Consider the following 6,000-nt stretch of genomic DNA (forward strand, 5'->3'; position numbering starts at 1 on the left):
TGTGCACACCAGGGTGCACCACGCTCCCTTCTCCATCTTACTGACTGTGTAGCTAGTGGGGGGGGGGCTGAGGTCTCCACAAATGCATGGGGCAGGGTGAAGCATGGTCACCAGACACTGTGCTACTTCCCTCTCAATGCCTGCTGAGTGGGTTTTTTTCCTGAACATCCCTGGCATAAAGTCTTCAAGCTCCTGTGCCAGAATCCCCAGTATGGGTCCCTCATTTCATCATACCCAGAAGGATGTAAGAGATGATGAAGGAGGCTTTTCAAACAAGTAGTCTGCCACTCAGCTGAGAGGTGCAATATTTCACTCCCTTCCCTACCCTTAAGCACATAGATTTAAATGAGGATGGTTGTGTGCCCTATTATATACAGAACAGTCCTCTATTTTGAAGGCTGCCCAGTACATGTCTGTGGTTTAAAGACAACCATAAAAGGGGAAGGAAGGAGCTCTGAATCTGCCCCTCAGGCACACACGGCATCTGCTACCACCTGCACTACGGTGAGATGGATTGTATTTCTATTTAATGTGTAAATAATTACTTCAAAATCCCCATCTATACGTATTATCGTATGCAAATTTTATACTAAACAGTGTCCTCTCTTTGGGGCAGGAGATGTTAATCCTCTTTTTTCGGCAACACAAAACCATCCCACCTCATTACAGTGGTACCTCAGGTTAAGAACTTAATTCGTTCTGGAGGTCCGTTCTTAACCTGAAACTGTTCTTAACCTGAAGCACCACTTTAGCTAATGGGGCCTCCCGCTGCCACCGCGCTGCCGGAGCATGATTTCTGTTCTCATCCTGAAGCAAAGTTCTTAACCTGAGGTACTATTTCTGGGTTAGCGGAGTCTGTAACCTGAAGCGTATGTAACCTGAAGTGTATGTAACCCGAGGTACCACTGTATTTATATCCACCTTTTTACTCCCAAGGGCTGTTCGCAAATAAACAATGATGCCAAGGAAAGGAAAGGTGTTCTAAAAGTATTGCCATGTGATCAAAATCAGCAACGAATGGCTGCTTTAAGGTGAAAAAATAAATTGCCTGCATTCTCACTGCAGACCCTTCTTGTCTTGTGCCATTTGCCATTTACTTGCCATATAGAGAGGTTCCTATTCTGCTTTGATTGCCTGGCAAAACCACAAGACGTGCAGACATCTTACTTTTTCATACACTGGGGGAGAGGTGGTTCCGTAATGACTTCATTTCCCCTCAGATGAGTTGAGAGCTCAGTCTGATGCCTTGACAGCCCCCCAAATATGTGTCGTTTAAAGATTAGTTTTCTTTCCCCTTCCTCTGAAATGTTAGTAAGAGAGAGAGGGGGTTTATTGAGAAATACCAATGCATTTTCTAGCCAAAGGGCTCTGAAGGCTTTATTTTTATGAACGGATCTATTTTAAGACAAAGCTCAAACAGAGCACATTGTCTGTCCTATTACTTTCCCATGTGCTGGCACGTGGGGGGGGGGTCAGCAGGGAAGCAAAGGATGTTGTTAGGTTAAAAAGCTCACCTTGGCAGACATGTGCAGAGCTTTTCTTCCACAACATCATCCTGTTTAACGCCCCCCCCCCCACCGAAGGGACTTAGGAGCCATTTGGCATGACAGCAAGGAGTCAGCGCAGTGTTTATCATTGTATTGTGATGTGCAGGCACCACTAATTCTGTGTCACTCTACATTAGCGTCATATCTAGCAGGTTTTTATTCTCAGCTTAAATCAGAGTAGAAATCAGAGTGCACTTGCTCCACGTGCCTTGGCCATATATGAATGAAGCACCATTCGACCTTTCACAAAAGTGGAACAATGTGATGTGCAAGCTGAATGAGCCCAGGAATTCTGCCTCCTGCCTCTTTCCCAACATGCTGCTTGCTCTCCAATTTAAGTGAATGGCATAAGTCTCAATGGGTTAGCAAGGCTCTCTGCATTTTATAAGGGATTAAACACGTGCCAATTTTTATGAAAGAGCTGCTCTGGATTTGTGGATGTTTTATGAATGGAAGCTTAGGATCGTCTCGAATGCAGCCATGGGCATATTCTCTTTTGTCCCTGAACTGTCAAGAGCAAGTCAATTTTATGAATAAACAGAAGGATATTCCTTTCCTTCCGATACATTGGCTAATGGACCTGACTTAGAGGGACTTGCCAATGTTTGTCTGAAGATCTACCATGGATGTCTGTAAGGGCTCTCAGGATTTCAGGACTCATGTTTGCGATGCATGGTTTTGCCGGAAACTCATAGACTTCCTACAACAAAACTTAGTTCATGTCTTATGGGAGCAATGTCCGTCCACAGTAAAGTCTGGAATAATCCATGCTGCATTTGTGGGTTTTCTCAAAGCACTCGCTATTCCTGTGAATGTAATATGCTTGAACTGTTTTTAATTCTGAACTTTAAAACTGTGGTAGCTCACCTTTTGACCTGCTGGTGAATACATTTAATAATAATAATAAATAATAATAATAATAATAATAATAATAATAATAATAATAATACTTTGCACAGAGGCACCATCAGTGGAAGATGCAAGGACAGCAGAGAGAGCTTTGCTTGGGGGAGCAGGCTTAGGAGCTAGAAGGAATTGAGTGGGTTGCACACATGTTGTGTGGGTGGAGAGGAATGGGCATACGAATCGTCAGCCTGCACCACCACATTAAAAAGTGGGAGGCTGGGATGGAGACAGAATGCTTTGCGCATTTGTGCCATGCAGAGGGAAAGGAAACCAGACCGCTGGGCTGGGCTGATCAGATGTAAGCGGCGCAGGAACAAGTGAATCACTGCTAACCTCTAGTTTCAAACATTCTGATAATGAAAGGGTTGGGGCTTTTGTGACTGCCTTTTAATTCATACATAAACATGAAACTGAAAGAGATCTAATAATAGTAATGAAGGGATGCTACCGGCAGCAGTTTTTGTGGCATAATTGCCCCACTGGCAGAGCAAAAGGCAGCATCTATAAAAGGCCCAGTGGAACGGGGATCGGCTATTGCTAACCTAACAGAGAGAGCAGCTGTGGCTTTAGAATCCTGCCATTAAGATACCCGTTTGTAGTATGGAAGAGCTTACAGCCATTGCACATGTTACTGTAGTTGTCCATTGGCACCAAAAGTGGCGACGGTAGGATTTAGGGGAAAACATTTTAGAACATTTGCAGAGCTTTGAAACTGCCAGCAGGACAAAGTCAGCCTCACAGATTTGAGTCTTTAGTGGGCTTATTATACAGGTACAGGATAAAATTGCACATCCCTGCTACAATGAGGGCTATGAGCTCTCTATTGAAGACGGGCACCAGCCCTTCAATGTGAGAAGAGGAGGCTGTATGAGATGGGCCTTTGGCCTAATCCAGCACAGCTCTTCTTAAGACACTATACATTTCAAGCAGATGGTTTCCTCCATAATCTTGGGAGCTGTAGTTTGTTACAGGTGCTGGAAATTGCCATTCTGGAGGCAAACTACAGTTCTCAAAATTCTTTCTGGGAAGCCATGAGTTTGAAATGTATGGCATGGATGTGACCAGTGCTGGCAATTGGTACAATTTAGTCAGGGCCATCCCCAGCTCTCCTGACTTCTTTGTTGCTGTGCTTTACTAGAATTATCATTTAAACTTGTAAGTTGCTTGCTAGCCAAAAGATCGCCAGACAACTTACAACCTATTTGAAACTTGAAAATAAATTTAAAAGTGCATGTTATACAAGCACCATCTCACAAAAAGTCATGCATGCAGTTCATGAAAAACACACGCACACCCAGCAGCAGAATACTAAACTTCAGCAGCGTACCAACAACAGACAATATCATTGCAGCCCATCAAGAGTTAACATAGTCCATAAATTCATAGACTCAGAGTTGGAAGGGACCCCAAGGGCCATCTGGTCCAGCCCCTTGCGATGCAGGAATCATGGCTAAAGAATTCCTGACAGATGGCCAACCAACCTCTGTTTAAAAAGCCTCCAAAGAAGGAGAGCCCTTTCCGCTGTTGAACAGCTCTTGCCATCCCTAGGGAGAGCATTCTACAAATGGGGAGCTGCAACTGAAAAGAGATGGTGCTCAGTTATATAAGGAAAGCTGCAGAGTTGCAGATGTTCTGCAAGAAGTTGTTTATGACAAAAGGCACACCCTGAATAAAAGCATTTACATGAAAAATGGAACGGAGAAAACTGCAAAATGCAGCTGAGGGAGAGCAACCAGGGGGTGTTTCTTTCCTTCTTTCTATCACATTTAAAGTACACATGTGCTCCCAAAGATGCAGGGAAACTGTAGTTTACCCCCCAGAGCTACAACCCCCAGCACCCTCCACAAACTAGAGTTCCCAGGATGTGTGTGTTTTATATGCGCTTTAAATGTATGGTGCGTGCACAGCTGAAACAGCCAGCAGAGCTTTGCTTGACCTTGTTATGTGGTCCAGAAATCTATTTCTTCTTCTATCACACTCTCCATAAAATCTGCATTATGCGCCTGACTTTGAAAAGGTCAGTTTGATCAAAGGTAATAATGGCAGGTGCTCATGTTGGTACGCAGATGCCAAAAGCGATTACTGCCTTCTGCAAGATAATAGGGAGCAGTTTTCCCCCCATCATTTGTAGCAGGTTCTGTTAAATTACTGGCTTCTTGTATCTTGTCTCAGCTGGCCTTAAACCCCAAGAGTCTGACTGTGTGGAACTACTTTTTCTCCCCCTGCTTCCGTTCTTGGGCTTCTGCCAGCCTTGTACTTGGAGCTGCTGGGTCACTGAGCAGTTTCCCTGTGGGACAACTGCTGGTAGGTTTCCCAATCATCATTCTGTCCAGATGGGCTGCTGGCAGAGGTTCCTATAGCAGGTCTCCAAGCCTGGGTTTCTCCCAGGTGTGTCATGCTTTGCCAGCTGGTAAAAAGTACAAGCTCATTATGACTTAGACCCCCTCCAACCTGATCCTTTGCCGGTTTGTTTGAAAGTAAGATGAGTTCCGGACTGCCACTGTTTTGCAGGAATGATTGCAAGCACGTGCCAGAATTTAGGTGTGTGCAATTCAAGCGGAATATGACAAACCTACACAGCATCTTAAAAAGCAGAGACATCACCTTGCCAACAAAGGTCCATATATTTAAAGCTACGGTTTTCCCAGTAGTGATGTATGGAATTTTCCTTCCCAATATAACAGCATGAACGTAATGTTCTGATGGGAGAAGCACCTTCTGATGGGAGAAGTGCTGTAGCCTTGACTACAGTGATCAAATGCAAAAGGGGTGAAGAATCCTGCATCTTTAATAATGGCACAGAATCATGCATAGCTTTCCTCACTTGCGTATGGTCAAAATTCCAAAGAAGATGCAACAAATACATTCTCAACATGCTCAGATGCAAGTGCTGTTTCAGATCTATATGCTAACCATATTAGGTCATGGAACTCAAGGCCAAAGAATAATGTGGCCAAGCCATATGTTTTAGGCTGAAAACACCTCCATTTTCTAGCTGCCTTTGTGAACTGAAATCTGTCTCCTTGCCGCCTCCTTTTACTCTGCTGGCATGTTTTCTTCCTTAACAAATTCTGCTGGTTAAAAGGCATCAGTGGTGCAGTTAAGTCATTTAAGGCTCTGGTCTGAAGGAGGCGAGAGTGGGGGCTCCTTAGATGGCCTTGTGTGTTGCTTCAACATGGGAGCCCAACCCTGTTGCATCAGGGCATCCCTTTGGACCTTGACCTGAATGCAGCCTCAGATTTCTGCCCCAAACTTGCTCCTTGACAGCACCACTGAAAGGAACATCTGACTTCCTGAGAGGATAATTTGTGTGAAATCCAGGTCCTACTCCCAACACTCCCAACTACAGTACAATAACCACACTGGCCAGGGATGCCAACTTGAATTGGGGGGCCCCAGGTAAGCCCTGCCATACATAATCACTCACAAGATGTAGCGCCCCCCCCCCTATTTGAATGGCAATGCCCATCAACTTTGGTGGAGGGCAGCCCCTCACATATTTTATGAGGGGCACAAAGGGACCTCAGTCACTTTGAGTTTGCTACTA

This window comes from Podarcis melisellensis, assembly GCF_964234715.1.
Source record: "Podarcis melisellensis genome assembly, chromosome: 11".
Lineage (NCBI taxonomy): Eukaryota > Metazoa > Chordata > Lepidosauria > Squamata > Lacertidae > Podarcis > Podarcis melisellensis.